Below are 17396 nucleotides of genomic sequence, written 5' to 3'. Positions count from 1 at the left end.
CATGCTAATTATGCATTATAATCAGCCCAGGGCTGTGCTCCACAAACCCTCTTTCCGGGTTTCAGGCTGATGGAGCAGACCACCCAACCACCGGCATCGGCCATGCAAGGGTGCTCTAAAGGATCATGTGCCAACAACTTACTCCAGCTGGAAGTGACACACAGCACTCCCATTCACAATTTACCAGGCAGAATCATCCCCCAGGCCTGCCCTGCTGCAAGAGGCCTAGGAGTCAGCCCAGCCGAGTGCCCTGAAGAACTGAGAATCCCACCAACAGCACTGATGATGACCATGGCGGGCTATGCCTGCCGCAATCCTGTTCATGCGACACGTCCTAATTCAGGGATACTACAATATAAACAAGAGCCTTAACATTTAAGAAAATGGAATTCAAAAACCATGCGTAAGTTCTTCTTTTTTTTTTTTTTTTGAGACAGTGTCTCACTTTGTTGCCCAGGCTGGAGTGCGGCAGTGCAATCTTGGCTCACTGCAACCTCCGCCTCCTGGGTTCAAGCGATTCTCCTGCTTCAGTCTCCCAAGTAGCTGAGACTACAGGCACGTGCCACCACACCCGGCTAACTTTTGTACTTTTAGTAGAGATGAGGTTTCACCATGTTGGCCAGGCTGGTCTTGAACTCCTGACCTCTAGTGATACATTCACCTCAGCCTCCCAAAGTGCTGGGATTACAGGCGTGAGCTACTGGGCTCAGCCTAAAAATCATGCATAAGTTCTATTCATGTTTACTGGGCAGTTATTTTTTGCATAGATATGAATCTATGCAATATGGGCCAAGTATCTATTCATTACACAACAGCTCTGAGTATATACCCTGCCGTGCCATGGCTGGAATGAACTCCTAGGGCAGAGTTCTGAAGCTCCCGCATTGTCCCTGCCATGTTCCCTGACTCTCAAATCCCAGGTTTGCTGCAAAGGAGACAACTGGGTTTCTTCAACATTGGTTCCCTGTCTCTGAACAGACGCACACAGGACTCCCCAGCCCTTCTGCTGCTTCCAGGGCCTTCTAAGGTGCTGTATCTAAATTTGCAATTGCACAAATCCATGCAATGTGGAAACTCCCCTCCAAACGCCCCCTGCCAGGACGTTTGTGCTGCTGTAGCCATAGGAGCAATTACATACAGACCTTTGATTTTAGCAGAGAAAGCAACATGCCCAAGTGGATACTGTGAATCAGAGGGCTCCCAGCAGAATGGCACTGCTGCAGAAACCAGATCCACTGTCAGCTCCTCAGTCCCAAAGGTGAGTGACCATTCACATCTGTTCTCCCATCTGATCATCACAGCCATCCCTCGAGGGTGGCTGGGGTGATGTACAATCATTCTGACTTACAGATGAGCAAACATCTACCCAGCAAGGAACGAGCTCAAGGTCACTTAGCTAATTTGTGTCTGAGTTCATTGAACATCCAGTGCTTCTGACCTCTCTGCCATTGGCCTTCCGCCAAAGCCGTGAGGGGCTGGAACTGTGTGAGTTCACTTTGCAAAGATCCTCTGGTCTATGGTTGCGTCCATTCCGGAAACAGAATGCTAGGCTATGGAGCGGTGGGGGCAGGAGGGAGCCAGGCTGGGGGGCCTCTCCCACCATGGGCCATCTTCCTACCCAAAGCACAGCATTGGAATCCCACAGGGGTTGTTTTGTAAGTTATGTCCTGACACATAAATGTACGCATTTGGTAACAATAATGAATAGAAAGCTTCTCCAGAGATGAGGCACACTCTCTCACATGGACATTTATTGGCAGCTCTCTCTCTTTGCCCATAGGACAGATGTTCTGGGAGAAAGGTCCCCACCATGTTCCCAGCCGGCACAGCAGGTGGTGACTTATACCATCCGCCATGCTCCTCCCTCAGCCAACAGTGACCGACCAGAGGAGGCACATGCCCCAGTTTGGGCCACTGATGCGTGAGGAGATTCTGCTGGCCTCCAAAAAAAAAAGCCACTGAACGAGTGAAGCATTGCCTGCTCTGGGCACGGGTATGGATGCTGCTTTGAGGGCTCTGGCCCCTTTCCAGTCCATATCAGAAGATGAAAAGTAGCGTGCCCTGGAATGCTTTTCATCCAATCACTTTGTGGTAACATCAAACCTTGGGTAGAGGGCCCATAGGTACCCATGCAATTCTAGCAAGTCCTTCCTGGAATAAACAAAGGAGATATTTGATTCCTTGTTCACAAAACCAGAAAAGGGAGAAAAAAGCTGTCTAAAATACCAGGCAGTTTCTTCCCCTTAACAACTAATCCCATTATATTAAGAAAAATCACTTTAAAAATTAGAATCACATGGCCGGGCACAGTGGCTCACATCTGTAATCCCAGCACTTTGGGAGGCTGAGGCGGGCAGATCATGAGGTCAGGAGACTGAGACCATCCTGGCTAACATGGTGAAACCCCGTCTCTACTAAAAATACAAAAAAAATAGCCTGGCTCGGTGGTGGGCATCTGTATTCCCAGCAACTCGGGAGGCTGAGCCAGGAGAATGGCATGAACCTGGGAGGTAGAGCTTGCAGTGAGCCGAGATCGTGCCACTGCACTCCAGCCTGGGTGACAGAGCAAGACTCCGTCTCAAAAAAAAAATTAGAATCACATGTTAAACACACACTGAGACATTTACTACTTAAAAGAATCCTAGGGTAAATCCTTTGGCAAACAAATTATTAATGCCAGAATTTAATTTATGTATATTAGATTTATAACTGTGTTACATTTTTCATATGCACTCATGCCTGCACGTCCCATGGGAAGACCGTTCTGAGCAAGGGCACTTGAGAGGGGATATGAACCGCAAGAAGGTGTCTGTCATGTGACAGTACATTAAGAAAGGCAAACTAATAAAGAAACCAAATAACCCCAAAACTTGCCTCAATTCACTTAATTCACAATGACAACATTTCAGAATTACATGTTCAGAACCCAAATCAGCAGAAAGTAATGAAGTGGTGCAGCTCTTGAGCATGCCATCATGCTGAGGCCGTGAACTAGTTTCTCTCTATGAGCACCGTTTCCCTGGGTCCTCTGCTTGATAGGTTTTAAAGGTCCAAATATTTCACCAGGTGGCTCCCATTGCTGTCCATGCTTTTCATCCAATTTAAGTCAGTTATTCACATCCAGTTTCTCCTGTTTGTATTACACCACCCTAGATCATTTCCCCATCACTCATGGCTTATCAGTGAGATTTTGCTGAAAGTCTAGAGAAGCATCCTGTGGTCAGGACTGATTAAAAATAACTCCATTCTAAGGAAGGAGATGCCCTTCTGCAATCGAGAAATCAAACACCAGGAGATTAGGTGCCTTTTAGTGACATTTTTCTGTTTTGTTGTGCTCCATCCAGAAATTCAATATAATTTACGGACTAGAATGAATTCTATAGAATAAATATCTCTCCTTTGGGTCTTTCCTTTGCTGATCTTTGAAAAACCCAAGGCTTTTGTTCTCCTGTGGGCTGCAAAAGTCAGGACATGTTGGCAATTTCTGAAAGCATGGATTGACTCTAGATGGGAACCTAAGCTTCCTGGGTTTTTGGTAAGTCCTGCCCACAACTAAGGTGATGTCCTGTGTCACCTCTCAGGCTGAGGGCCAGCAGAGCCTGAAATCTAGCCACCACCCATGCCCTTGGCCTGGGCTGCAAAGGGGCAGCACCTTATTCATACCAACCTGCTGCCCACCTGCCTTTCTCCAAGTTGTACACAGAGGAACTGCTGTGGCTTAATGGTATGTGTCCTTCCAACATTTGTAGATAGAACTTAAGCCTCAAGGTGGTGGTATCAAAAGCTGAGGCCTCTGTGGGTGATTAAGTCATGAGGGCCTCCCACTCCTGAATGGGATTCATGCCCTTAAAAGAGAGCTGTCAGAGAGCTGCCCCCTCTTCCATCTCTTCTGCCATGTGAGGATGCCACGTTCATCCCGTTTGCCCTTCCATCTCCCCCCAACTGAGGAAACAGCAACAAGGCACCATCTATGGAGCAGACAGCAAGGGTGCATCAGACAATGAATATGCCAGTGCCTTCTGGACTTCTCGGACTCCCCAACTGTGAGAAATACGTTTCTATTATTTACAATTATCCAGTCTAGGTGATTTTGTTATAGCAGTGAGGATGGACTAGGCAGGTACCACATATGCTAGCAACAGCCTTGATGCCAAAGATTTTAACACAGTCCTTCCAAGTCTCTAACTGTATCTTTAAAAAATAAAAGGACAGGAACAAACAGGTACAGAGAAAAGATGATGTTCATTGCATCTCTCTTTATAGGGAGAAAAAAATAGAAACCACTAATATTTTCAACAAAAGGGTATAATGGTAGTCACAGGTGCTAGCTACTAACCAAGTGTGTCTGGCTTCCCCGCTTCCAAGTGAAGGGAGACGGCGGCCTCCCTGTCTTTGAGAGGGGTTAGACTGTGGGCCTGGCTTTGACTGATAAAGAGTGGGCAGAGAGGTGATGTGCCTCTTCCAGGTGGAAGCCCGAGAGCCACGGCCTAACCTCCCACACTCCTATCTCCATCAGCCACTATGCAGTGGCTGCTCTTTGGATCTGCACTGGGGATGGACAACGGATGGTAGTAAGACATAAGCTTTTCTAAACCATGGAGATTCTGAAGCTGTTTATTACTGAAGCATTACAGAACTCATGGTGATTGATACAGAAATGAGCATCTGCTAGTGGTCTGCTGCTGTAAAAAATTTAAAAATAATTTATATAGTCCTGGTATCATGGGATGGGTGGAGAGTTTGGTAAAACTACTTCCTATGAGCATCTTGAGGGCAGGTTCTCTACTTGATGAGAATAAGTGGAGGACAAAAGGTCAGTCCTGTGGGACAGAGGGACACTGATGGCTGGGTTTGGCAAGGTGATACAAGAAAGAGATGAGCTCAGAAAAGAGATGAGCTCAGAAAAGAACTGGCCAGTTTGTAAGCAGAAATGGATGGAGTGGTCCATGCATGTAGAGATTTATCAGGCTGGAAGATGAAATAGCTTCTCTTCTCCAAATAATAAGAGATTAAGGATGGAACTTTGAGCTAGAAAACCACATTTTAAAAGCAAGGATCTAATGAAGGGCAGAACCCTTGAATTGTTGTTATAAATTACAAGTGGAATAAAAGCCCAGTAATTTCTTTTTGTTGGATAAATGGCTTAGGGGGAAAAGTATAACCTAAAAACTAAGAATATGACACTTCTGGGGAAGCCTAATGAGCTCAAGAAGGCTGCAAATAAGTTGGGTGCTAGAGAGAGGAAAGTAAGCATGCTTTCTGCAACTCTTCTGTAAGTCTAAAATTATCTAAAAACCAAAAAGTAAAAAAAATGTAGACCTGCATTTATTAATGCACATGGATGTTTAGTAAATATTCGGAGAGAAAAGAATATGACTAGTGTGATCTATATATTTGTAGAGCTAAATAAATAAAATCTGGAAGAACAGATACCAGCATTGGTTGTTTGGGAATATGGAATTTTGAAATTCCAATGTATTTTATTTTGTCTATCTGTGTAGTCTATTTTTTTCTAACGTAATCATATGTGTATAATTAAAACCACTTCATTTCTATACAAACATATATGCCTCTATACTTACATATACATACTTATATATTATACAGGTAACATAAATATACTACATTATATATAACATATAAGTAACATATAACAAGTAGTTATATATTATGTCATATATAATGTATCAGTATATATGTTATTTTTATACATAACATCAAATATATTCGATACATGTAATTATCAAAATTATAATTACAGTATTTATGGTTTTGTGATTATGGCCTAGGTATACAGGCGTTTTAAATATCTAGTCCCTCACCTCCACACTGTGAAGTGGTATCATTCACATGGCAACTAAGAAGTTGAATACAACTCACATGCTGAGTGTCAGATGCAAAGGCTGATTAAAGAAAGTCCACTCCTGCCCCACTCCACCCTTAAACATTCTTATTATTTGCTTCTGCTGGCAACCACTTAATACTTCATATCACAGGAAGCAACAATGGAAAGCTAATAATAGCAAAACACAGAAATCAGTAAATTATCTTGCAAGCAGGCAATGGAGCATATAAATTACTACTGAAAAGTAATTGAGACTGTCTATAAGATGACTTCAAGTCTACATATTTAAAAATATAAGGTACAGATGTATCCCACTTAAACAATCAACCACACACCATTTGCCTTCAAAGTTTCAAGTAATAAAGTCAGAGTTAAATCCCGTTTTATCCTGGCACTTCTCTTCAGGTTCCTTCAGGTTGAGATCATCACTTGACTATTTTTTGAGCTATATTTTCTATGAGATATCACACGATTCTTCCCCATGTAAACTGACATTGATGCAATCATTATAGTCAACATATACAGTGTGTCACGCACAGTACTAAATGCTTCCCATGCATTTATTTATTTTAATCCTAGTAACAAGACACTATTGCTATCCTCATGCATGGACACCTATTGCTCTCTCTGCCTGCCTGCTTCATAGAAAACTGGCCCCACCATTTTCTGGTAGCTGTGCTCTTATAACAGGTCCCAACACTGGATCCAGTGGTTGGCTGCCCACAAGCTAGACCAGAGTACTTCTCCAGCAATTTGAAATCAGGGCTGAAAGATTCTTTTTTTTTTAATTTGTAAATTTTCATTTTTTAACCAGCTTTATTAAAATATAATTCATTTACCACAGAATTCACCCATTTAATGTGTACAGTTCAATGGTTTTTAGTATATTCACAGAGTTGTGCAACCATCGGCACAATCTAATTCTAGAGCATTTTCATCACCCTGAAAGAAACCCTGCACCCACCAGCCGTCACTTACCATTCCCTCAGAGGCCCCCAGCCCTAGGCAACCACGAGACTACTTTCTGTCTCTATTGGTTTGCCTATTCTGGGCATTATATAAATGCAATCATATAATATGGGGTCTTTTGTGACTGGCTCCTTTTGCGTAGCATATTTTCCAGGGTCAATCATGTTGTGGCATAAATCAGTTTTTCATTTATTTATTTATTTTTTTTTTGAGATGGAGTCTCGCTCTGTCACCAGGCTGGAGTGCAGTGGTGTGATCTCAGCTCACTGCAACCACCACCTCCCAGGTTCAAGTGATTCTCCCGCTTCAGCCTCCCGAGTAGCTGGGACTACAGGTGTGCGCCACCATGCCCAGCTATTTCTTTTTTTTTTTTTAGTAGAGATGGGGTTTCACCATGTTGGCCAGGATGGTCTCGATCTCCTGACCTCATGATCTGCCCACCTCGGCCTCCCAAAGTGCTGAGATTACAGGTGTGAGCCACTGAGCCCAGCCCAGTTTTTCGTTTCTTTATGTTGCTGAATAATAACACAATATACAATATGCCATTGTATATTACATTTTATTTAACCATTCATCAGTTGATGGGCTTTGGGTTGGTTCTAGTTTTTGGTTATTATAAATAATGATAAACATTCGTGTACAAGTTTTTGTGTGAACATGTTTTCATTTCTCTTCCCTAGAAGTGGAATTACTGGGTCATATGGAAATTCTATGTTTAATTTTTTGAGTAACTACCAAACTGTTTCTCAAAGAGCTGTACCATTTTATATTCCCACCAGAAACATACATATGATAGTTCCAATTTATTTACCTCCTTGTCAACACTTGTCTGTGTTTTTGATTCTACACATCCTAGTGGATGTAAAGTGCTGTCTCATTCTGCTTTTGGTTTTTGTGTCGTAATGACTGATGATGTTGACTATCTTTTCATGTGTTTACTGGCCATTTGTATATCAACTTTGGAGAAATGTCTGGTCAAGTGTCTTTTCTATTTGTTATTGGGCTTTTTATTATTGGGTTCTAAGAGTTCTTTATATATTCTGGATATGAGTTCCTTATCAGACATGATTTACAAATATTTTCTCCCATTCTATGGGCTTTTTGCTTCCTTAAAGGTAGTATTTGCAGCACAGAAGTTTTTAATTTTGATGTGGTCTAATGTATTTATTTCTTCTCTTGTTCCTGGTCTTTTGGTGTCGTACAGTGGTGGCTCTCTGAAGTGAGGAAGCTACTGGTGGTCATCTGCTCCCATGTGTATGACGAACTCAGTAGGGAGAGAGAAAATGGCATAGTCACACAGTGAGAAACGGGGCCATGTAGGCAGACACAGGCATGGGCTTCCCAAAGCGCTGCTCTCTGGGAGCAGGCACACCCTAGACCCAGCTGCACCTGACTGGGAATCCTTGGGCATCACGGACCCCATACCCCAGCTCCCTCCAGTTTCTGTTATTTATTAGGAAACAGATAAAGAAGCAACAAAGAAAACAAGAAATTCGACCAGCGTACCTAGTTTACAGATGAGAAAACAGGTTCCAAGAAGGTCCAGTCACAAAGCGGGTACTGTGGAGGGACTGTGATTAAACGCAGGCCTGCACCCCCAGCCTGGCCACCCTGCCTCTTCGTGGGCAGAGAATAAACATCACAAATAACCAGACAAGCTTCTCTTCATTTGCAAAGAGATTCACAGAAAACTTTCTTTAAATAGCACACTGCAAGTGTCAGTTGCCGGGACTTTCTTACATAAGAGAGATCAGCAATTGTAGAGTCTGAAGAGACTTCATCTCTAATCCAGGCAGACCCCTCAGGACCAAGAGGGCAAATTGCTTGGGAAATGCACTGTAACACACGTTTCTGGGAATATCTTTGTATAGACTTGACCTCAAAGTGGAGGGGAAGGCTGCGTACCCTAACGGAGGACTCTAAGATCTATCTCCATAGACAATAACTAGTTAAAAAGACACTCTTAATTTTATAAATTCTCAGAATAAAATTCTACAAGATGTATGGTTCCATGTAAAAACTACAGAGAGTAAAATGGGGCAAAAAAAATTTGGCCTGCGGGGCATGCATTTCAAGGGATTGGAGAACAATGTTCAAAGGATGCTCCAGCTACATGCTGAAAACTTTGTCAGCCTCTCTGCAGCCTGTGTTTCAAAGACAAAAAATACCATACACATAAAGCTCTGCTCCTCGATGTCTCCCCAGGACACCTCTTTCGAACACAAAGCGGGTGCTGTGGAGGGACTGTGATTCAAACTCAGGCCTGCACCCCCAGCAGAAATCAAGAAATTCACCAGGCAGGTAGGAGCATCAGCGACCTCCCACCAATCTTACTAAGCTGGGCTTCGAGGGAGGAGGATGAGTGTCTTTGCTCCATCCCCAGGGGTGTGGCCTTAAGAGGGAGCATTCCACATGTTAGCCAGTAAATCACAGCTGCTTAAACAAAATAGCGAACTTATATATTTGATTGTCAAAATGCAGACTCCCACACCAAACAATCTTTGCCAACAAAGAGGATACATTTATTTTAAAAGAGCTAAAATTACTCATTAAGCTGTTTTTGAGAGTCGCCATGTCTGTTACATAAATATCCTTACAGCAAAGAATAGGTAAGCGTAAAGTTAGCAAAATCATTACACTCAAGGTTTTCAAAGGGCACGTCTCCTGAACCTACCTCACGTAAAATATCTCAGCTTATTTTCTTTTCAAGCAAATATAGACAAGGAACTTGGCTGTGAACTTCATTTCTCTGATTGCACGTGTACCTTAAAACCTAAAACTCAGAAGAGAAATTCATGTGGTTCACAGGAGGACGCCAGAATATCAAACTAGAACTGCCTGGTCACGAGCCCTCAGCAGCAGCCTAAATCCCATGCTGGAAAATGTGGATTTCACTGTGTTTCCAAAAGGAGGTCTACTTCAACAATGTCAAACTTAAAAATAAGAAACAGCTCACGGCATAAACTGTGATATGTCATTAACCTGACACCCTGAAAGAATCTATTCATTCATTCATGGGTTATTTCATTCATACATGCATCTTTATACATTCACTGAACATCTACCAGACAATTTTACAGGCTGATTAGGTAGGCGAAAAGACGAAGACACAGTCCAAGGCATGAAGAGCACAGTAGGGGCAGCACTAGTCACTAGGCAGGTCACCTGTTAGAGCACCAGCAAAGTAGGCACACTGAACCAAGGCCTTTGTTCAGTTTCTGGAACAGATTCCTTCATGCTCAGGACACTGAAGCCTGCGCCTTCTGCTAGGCTGGCTCCAGCTCAGCATCTGGGTCTTATCCAAGCACTCCTCAGAGAGGCCTTCCTGAGCCACATCTCACCCCCGACCCTCCATCACTTCACCTGTTTTATTTCCATAGCAACACCTCCCACTTTGCAAGGATGCTCCATGCATGAATGCCAGCTCACCAGGTATTCTCCATGCCCACAACACACTGAGCATTTGGCAAGTCGTATTTTTCACTACAAAGATAATGAAAGGAAAGGAAAGACAAGACAGCCAAACAGAAAGAGCTGCTAAATTTCAGAGAAATGCTTCTTTACTATAAGAGATGTCTTCCTAAATGATTGTTCTAAAGATAACAAAAACATTATGAAAAGTCTTGAAGTTATCACCCTCATTTTTTAAAATAGCCTCTTCAACGTAGTGATTGTCAACTGTTTTGCTAAGAAAGATGAGGGCATTAGATACTCACACATCCACTCCCTTCACCTAGCCAAAGACTTTCCTAAGTTATAATATTATTTGCAAGGTTTACATCATTTACATCACATACTCTCACTGTAATTCATGCAGATGGCCTGTCTGTCTTATTTTTATGTTTGTACATATCCAAGGTTTGCCACCCATTTATACTAAGCTCTGTACTTTTATTCACTTCTATTTTGGCTGGATTTTGATATTCAATCATTTTATTCAAAACCCTTATTCAAAAGAGCTCATAGCAGCTAAGCTCTCTGATTTATGGCATGCTTGAAAAAAATCTATCTATTATCTCTGTCTTTATACGTGGGACAATTTGGCTAAATAGGAAATCATTGAGGGCCCCATTGTTCCACTCAGAATTTCTCAGAAACCAGTATCTTTCAGAAAGTGTTGCTTGACAGACACTGACCCAGTGTGATTCTACCTACCTATGTTCCTAACCTTTTCTGCTTTTGTGCCAGGTAAGAATCACCATGGAAATCAAGAAATTCACCAGGATGTCAGTCAGTCTTGTTCAGTCTTTTTAATGCTTACTTTACTAGTCCATTTTCACACTGCTGATAGAGACATACCTGAGACTGGGTAATTTACAAAAGAAAGAGGTTTAATTGGACTTGCAGTTCCACATGGCTGGGGAAGCCCCACTATCATGGCAGAAGGCAAAGAGGAGCAAGTCACATCTTACGTGGATGGAAGCAGGCAAGGAGAGAATAAGGAAGACACAAAAGTGGAAACCTCTGATAAAACTATCAGATCTTATGAGACTTATTCACTACCATGATAACAGTATGGGGGAAACTGCCCCCAGGATTCAATTATCTCCCACCGGGTCCCTCCCACAACATGTAGGAATTCTGGGAGTATAATTCAAGATGAGATTTGGGTGGGGACACAGAGCCAAACCATATCATTCCACCCCTAGGCCCTGCCAAATCTCATTTCCTCACATTTCAAAACCAATCACGCCTTCCCAACAGTCCCCCAAAGTCTTAACTCATTTCAGCATTAACTCAAAAGTCCACAATCCAAAGTCTCATCTGAAACAAGGCAAGTCCCTTCCACCTATGAGCCTGTAAAATCAAAAGCAAGCTACTTATTTCCTAGATACAATGGGGGTACAGACATTGGGTAAATACTACTGTTTCAAAGGTGAGACATTGGCCAAAACAAAGGGGCTACAGGCCCCATGCAAGTCCAAAATCCACTGGGGCAGTCAAATCTTAAAGCTCCAAAATGATCTCCTTTGACTCCATGTCTCATATCCAGGTCATGATGGTGCTAGAGGTGGGTTCCCATGGTCTTGGGCAGCTCCGCCCCTGTGGCTTTGCAGGGTACAGCCTCCCTCCCAGCTGCTTTTGTGGGCTGGCATTTAGTGTCTGTGGCTTCTCCAGGCCCACAGTACAAGCTGTCAGTGGATCTACCATTCTGGGGTCTGGAAGATGGTGGCTCTCTTCTCACAGCTCCACTAGGCAGTGCCCCAGTAAGGACTCTGTGTGGGGCTCCAACCCCATATTTCCCTCTGCACTGCCCTAGCAGAGGTTCTCCATGACAGCCTTGCCCCTGCAGCAAACTTCTGCCTGGGCATCCAGGCATTTCCATACATCTTCTGAAATCTAGGCGGAGGTTCGCAAACCTCAATTAATAATTTCTGTGTACCCAAAGACTCAGCACCATGTGGATGTTGCCAGAGCTTGGGGCTTGCATCATCCAAAGCCACAGCCTGAGCTCTGTGTTGGCCCCTTTCAACCATGGCTGGAGCAGCTGGGACACAGGGCACAAAGTCGCTAGGCTGGACACAGCTTGGGGACCCTGGGCCCAGCCCATGAAACCACTTTTTTTCCCTTGGCCTCCAGGCCTGTGAAAGGAGTGGCTGCTGTGAAGACCTCTGACATGCCCTGGAAACATTTTCCCCATTGTCTTGGGGATTAACATTTGGTTCCTTGTTACTTATGTAAATTTCTGCAGCTGGCTTGAATTTCTCCTAGGAAAATAGGATTTTCTTTTCTATCACACTGTCAGGCTGCAAATTTTTCAAACTTTTAAGCTGTTTCCCTTTTAAAACTGAATGCTTTTAACAGCACCCAAGTCACCTCTTAAATGCTTTGCTGCTCAGAAACTTCTTCCACCAAGTACCCTAAATCATCTCTCTCAAGTTCAAAGTTCCACAGATCTCTAGGGCTGGGGCAAAATGCTGCTGGTCTCTTCGCTAAAACATAAGTCATCTTTGCTTCAGTTCTCAAGAAGTTCCTTATCTCCATCTGAGACCACCTCAGCCTGGACCTTATTGTCCATATCACTATCAGCATTTTGGGCAAAGCCATTCAACAAGTCTCTAGGAGGTTCCAAACTTCCCCACATTTTCCTGTCTTCTGAGCCCTCCAAACTGTTCCAACCCCTGCCTGTTACCCAGTTCCAAAGTTGCTTTCACATTTTCATGTATCTTTTCAGCAACACCCCACTCTACTGGTACCAATTTACTGTATTAGTCCATTTTCACACTGCTAATAAAGACATACCTGAGACTGGGCAGTTTACAAAAGAAAGAAGTTTAATGTGAGTTACAGTTCCATGTGGCTGGGGAAGCCTCACAATCATGGCAGAAGGCAGGGGGGAGCAAGTCTGGTCTTACATGGATGGCAGGAGGCAAAGAGAGAATGAGGAAGATGCAAAAGCAGAAACCCTGGATAAACCCATCAGATTTCGTGAGATGTATTCACTACCATGTGAACAGTATGAGGGAAACCACCCCATGATTCAATTATCTCCCACCAGGTCCCTCCCACAACACGTAGGAATTATGGGAGTATGATTCAAGATGACATTTGGGTGGGGACACAGAGCTAAACTGTATCATTTACCAAAATGCAATTGTTCCTTTTGAATGACAGAGCCAAGTCTGGCCTGTATATTTACATAGTTTTCTTTTTATTGTATACTTTAATGTTCTCCTTCTTTTCTAAAACTCTTTGTTAGAAAATCAGGCCGGGTATGACAGCTCATGCCTGTAATCCCAGCACTTTGGGAGGCTGAGATGGGTGGATCACTTGAGGCCAGGAGTTTGGGACCAGCCCGGCCAACATGGTAAAACCCTGTCTCTACTAAAAATACAAAAATTGGCCGAGCATGGTGGCGTGAATCTATAATCCCAGCTACTCAGGAGACTGAGGCAGGAGAATTGCTTGAACCTGGAGGGGGTGGGGGTTAGAGGTTGCAGTGAGCCAAGGTCACACCACTGCACTCCAGCCTGGGTGACAGAACAAGATTCCATCTCAAAACAAAACAAAACAAAACAAAAAACACATAAAATCAAATTATGGTGAGGCTTTGTTCCTTTTGTGTGGTCCTATCCTGCCCATGGTGCTTGCATTGTCAAGGAGGCTTCCTACTTTGTGGCTTCCTAGTTAATCTCTGTGATGGCATCATTTTGGTTTTTTCTTTTCCACTTTCCATCCTGAATTCTGCCAGCTTGGGCCCTATTTTCCTCCATCTCACTCACTCCTCTGAATCTTCCTCCTATGCTTAAATTCTGCTTTAGAGACCAGCAGTTTCTTTTTGAGTATGGAAATTTATTTTTTTGAACTCTTGAGCCAGTCACTGAATCATTCAGTTCTTCCTCAGACATTTGCTTATGTCTTATTTTACGGTTTTGTTAGTATTTTCTTTTTTAATTTTTAAAAGCTTTTAATGGACACATAACTATGTTTATTTCTGGAGTGCAATGTAATGTTTCAATAGATGTTTAAATCGTGTAATGTTTAAATTGGGTAATTAGCATATGCATCAAACATTTGCCATTTCTTTGTGGTGGGAACACACAAGATCCTCTCTTCTCATAGTATATTGTACAGTAGGATGACTATAGTCAATGACAAGTAATTACATAATCTCTTTCTTTTTTATGTTCAGGTTTTTCTGCCTGCTTGTTCTTTTGCAGGCCTTAGTCATCTTTGAGATCAGCTACTCATTGGAGGACAGTATGGAGAAAACGGGGGAAATAAGGTGAGAGAGTGTATGGTTCTGATTCAAATTTGCCTGGAATATTTTCTCACCAATCTGTACTTTTTTCTGTCCTGGGAACCCATCTCCCTGAGCTTTTGGCCTTCAAGGGTTGCACTAGCTAATACAAAGCATTTATTGTCCCTGTCCTCTGGGCAGGGATTTGTCACAGCTGCCTCCCGCATCTCCCTCTCCCGCTTTACCCTGGGCAGGTCCCTAAGCCAGGGGCCAGAAGATGTACACTATGACTGGAGGAGGGCATGGTCCCTTCTTCACTGCTGTGCCTCTGAGTGTCCATGCATTGAACTGGCTCTATCCAAGCAGGGAAAAGTGCTCATGTTCATTTCCTTTTGCATTTGATGCCCCTGGTCCATTGTACATGCTCCATAAACATGTTAAATGAGTGCATGATCGTGCCAACAAATGAAGCAGACAAAACCAAAGAGACCAACAGAAAGGTGAGCACAGACAGCAGGCAAAGCAAACTATGGGGCAGTGGCGGGAGCGCCCGCAGGTCAAGACTAGAGACATGAAGACACCCTCCCTCTCCTTGGAGGACTGGGGTGGCACTGGACCTGGGACGGGGTCTGTTGAGGCACTGTATTATTTTCTGTGGCTCCAACAAATTCTCTGATTCAAGGGTGGCCTGGCACCATCAACGTGGTAAGGAACAGGTTCCAGACAGGGAAGCCTCCCACATTTGATCTTTCATCCATGCTGGTTTTGTTCTGGAAGTCACACCCTGTGCAGATCAAAGAAGGCTTCTGCCATCTTCCCTCTTGGTTCCATGGGCTTCTGCCCACTACTGGGTGAAAGCTCCAGGAAGTGGAGACCACCTTGGCATGATATGAGGATACTAGACATTGGGTTGTTCCAATAAAGATGTCAAACATTCCCAACCTTCACCATGTGCAGATACCTGTAACGCGAGGCAAGTAAATGCATGGACACTGCAGAGCCTGTCTGTGTGGACCAATGCCCACCAGCCTCAGGGTGGCCATTCCCTCTTGGGGACCTCTGCCTTTCAGTTCTGAAGAAAGATCCTACCTCCAACACAACCCAGGGAGACAGAAAACACCCAAAATGATTCTGGCACAGGCTGTGTGGAATGGGAGCTCAGAATCTAAGCAGACTCACAGAGAAGGAAAAGGCTGTTCCTTACACCTGAGTCTGTTACCTGAGACCCAGACACACTTAACCTAAGAGGTGGAAACACTTCCAAACAAGCCTCAAAGCCACTGCTCAGGGCTCAAAGTGAACACGGCAATCTCTGCTGCCATGGTAGCCTCTTCTTGCCCTTCTCTTCGTCTTTCTCATGCCCACCTGTTCCTTGTCTGGGGCACTCACCCTTCCTCTGGGTTAAGGGACTTTGGGGCATTCCAAACATACCTCAAGAGGCATGAGGCTGGTGGCTGTACAGTCTCATCATCACCATCTGCTGCTTGCTTGAGTCCAAGCATCTGTGTTCCACAGTTGCTATTTCTTGTTCAAACTTGCCCAGGTTTATGTCTTAAATCAAAACCTTCAAGAAGGCAACAGCTGGCTCTTTAAGTCTGTAAACACTCTTAATCAATGATTTTAAACGTGCTGTTCATCAATGCCAAATCAATACCAAATCAATGAAGTGAGACCTCATATCTGAGTCAGACACAAAAAATGGAAATGAAACATCTGTCCTTCCCTCTGAATATTTGCAATCCCAATGGAGAGAGAAAGGTCAAGACAGCATTTCAGGATGTTACAATGTTTTAGGTCCTACAAAGTGCTTTCACATGCCTGAACAGATCTGTGTCTGACAATGACCTTGAGGAGTACTGTCTTCATTTTACATATGACAAAAGTGAGGCTCAGACTGGTCAATTTTGAAAGATTAGAGAACGCTGCAAAATAAAATGGCCAAGGTCAACACTGGAACTAAGTAATTGGGGCTACATCTTTTTCCTCTGCCACAGAATGAAAGATCTTAATTAAAATTATTTCACCCTGTTGTTTCTGAATTGACCTCCCACCTATACCACAATGATGTGGTGATAGTACACAAAGATGTGAGCTCACTTTCCAGAATCCAATATGAGAGACACATTTACTGAGGCCGGGCGCGGTGGCTCACGCCTGTAATCCCAGCACTTTCGGAGGCCGAGGCGGGCGGATCACGAGGTCAGGAGATCGAGACCATCCTGGCTAACACGGTGAAACCCCGTCTCTACTAAAAATACAAAAAATTAGCCGGGCGAGGTGGCGGGCGCCTGTAGTCCCAGCTACTCGGGAGGCTGAGGCAGGAGAATGGCGTGAACCCCAGGGGGCGGAGCCTGCAGTGAGCCGAGATCGCGCCACTGCACTCCAGCCTGGGTGACAGCGAGACTCCGTCTCAAAAAAAAAAAAAAAGACACATTTACTGAAGATGTCCTATGTGTATGCTGTGCCTGATGTCATTGTCAGAATTTTCTTAGTCATCACCATCACTCAGTGACATCATTGCCATGTTATGCACAAGGAAAGTGAGTGTGAGCCAACAGGTTAATATTACATACTCAATCACGCTGGAGCACAGCCAAGAACATGGGATGACCAGAAGTTTGGGATGTTAGTATAAGGGCATGGTAATCAAGGAAGTGTGGTAATGGCAGGACCAACAATGGAAAAGAATAAAGGGCCCAGTAATAGACCCTCACTTACGTGACCATTTGATTTTTGACAAAGGCACCACTATAATTCATCATGGATAGGATGGTCTTTTCAACAAATGATGCTGAAAAAATTGGGTATCCACATAGAAAAAAGAAACCTCAATCCCTACCTCACACTATACACAAAAATTAGAGATGAATCACAACGCTCAATGTAAAAGCTAAACTATAA

The 17396-nt window shown here is 43.7% G+C and overlaps 1 protein-coding gene across 6 annotated transcripts in view; it reads right to left on the bottom strand.

The window, feature by feature from the left end:
- OTUD7A (OTU deubiquitinase 7A) overlaps nucleotides 1–17396 on the bottom strand; it is a 397910-nt gene that overhangs the window by 341157 nt on the left and 39357 nt on the right. The window contains exon 4 of one of the 6 annotated variants that reach the window (XM_063639042.1): nucleotides 15927–16059. The exons of 4 other annotated variants lie outside the window; for them this stretch is intronic. The gene's annotated coding sequence lies outside the window, so the exon portion shown is untranslated. Of the gene's footprint in view, nucleotides 1–15926; nucleotides 16917–17396 lie in introns of those variants that run through there. One more of the 6 variants, XM_063639040.1, reaches the window with a different exon arrangement.

The sequence above is a fragment of the Symphalangus syndactylus genome, chromosome 5, assembly GCF_028878055.3.
Source record: "Symphalangus syndactylus isolate Jambi chromosome 5, NHGRI_mSymSyn1-v2.1_pri, whole genome shotgun sequence".
Lineage (NCBI taxonomy): Eukaryota > Metazoa > Chordata > Mammalia > Primates > Hylobatidae > Symphalangus > Symphalangus syndactylus.
The sequence above is the reverse complement of the archived record's forward strand: the minus strand, read 5'-3'. Positions and strand labels throughout refer to the sequence as shown.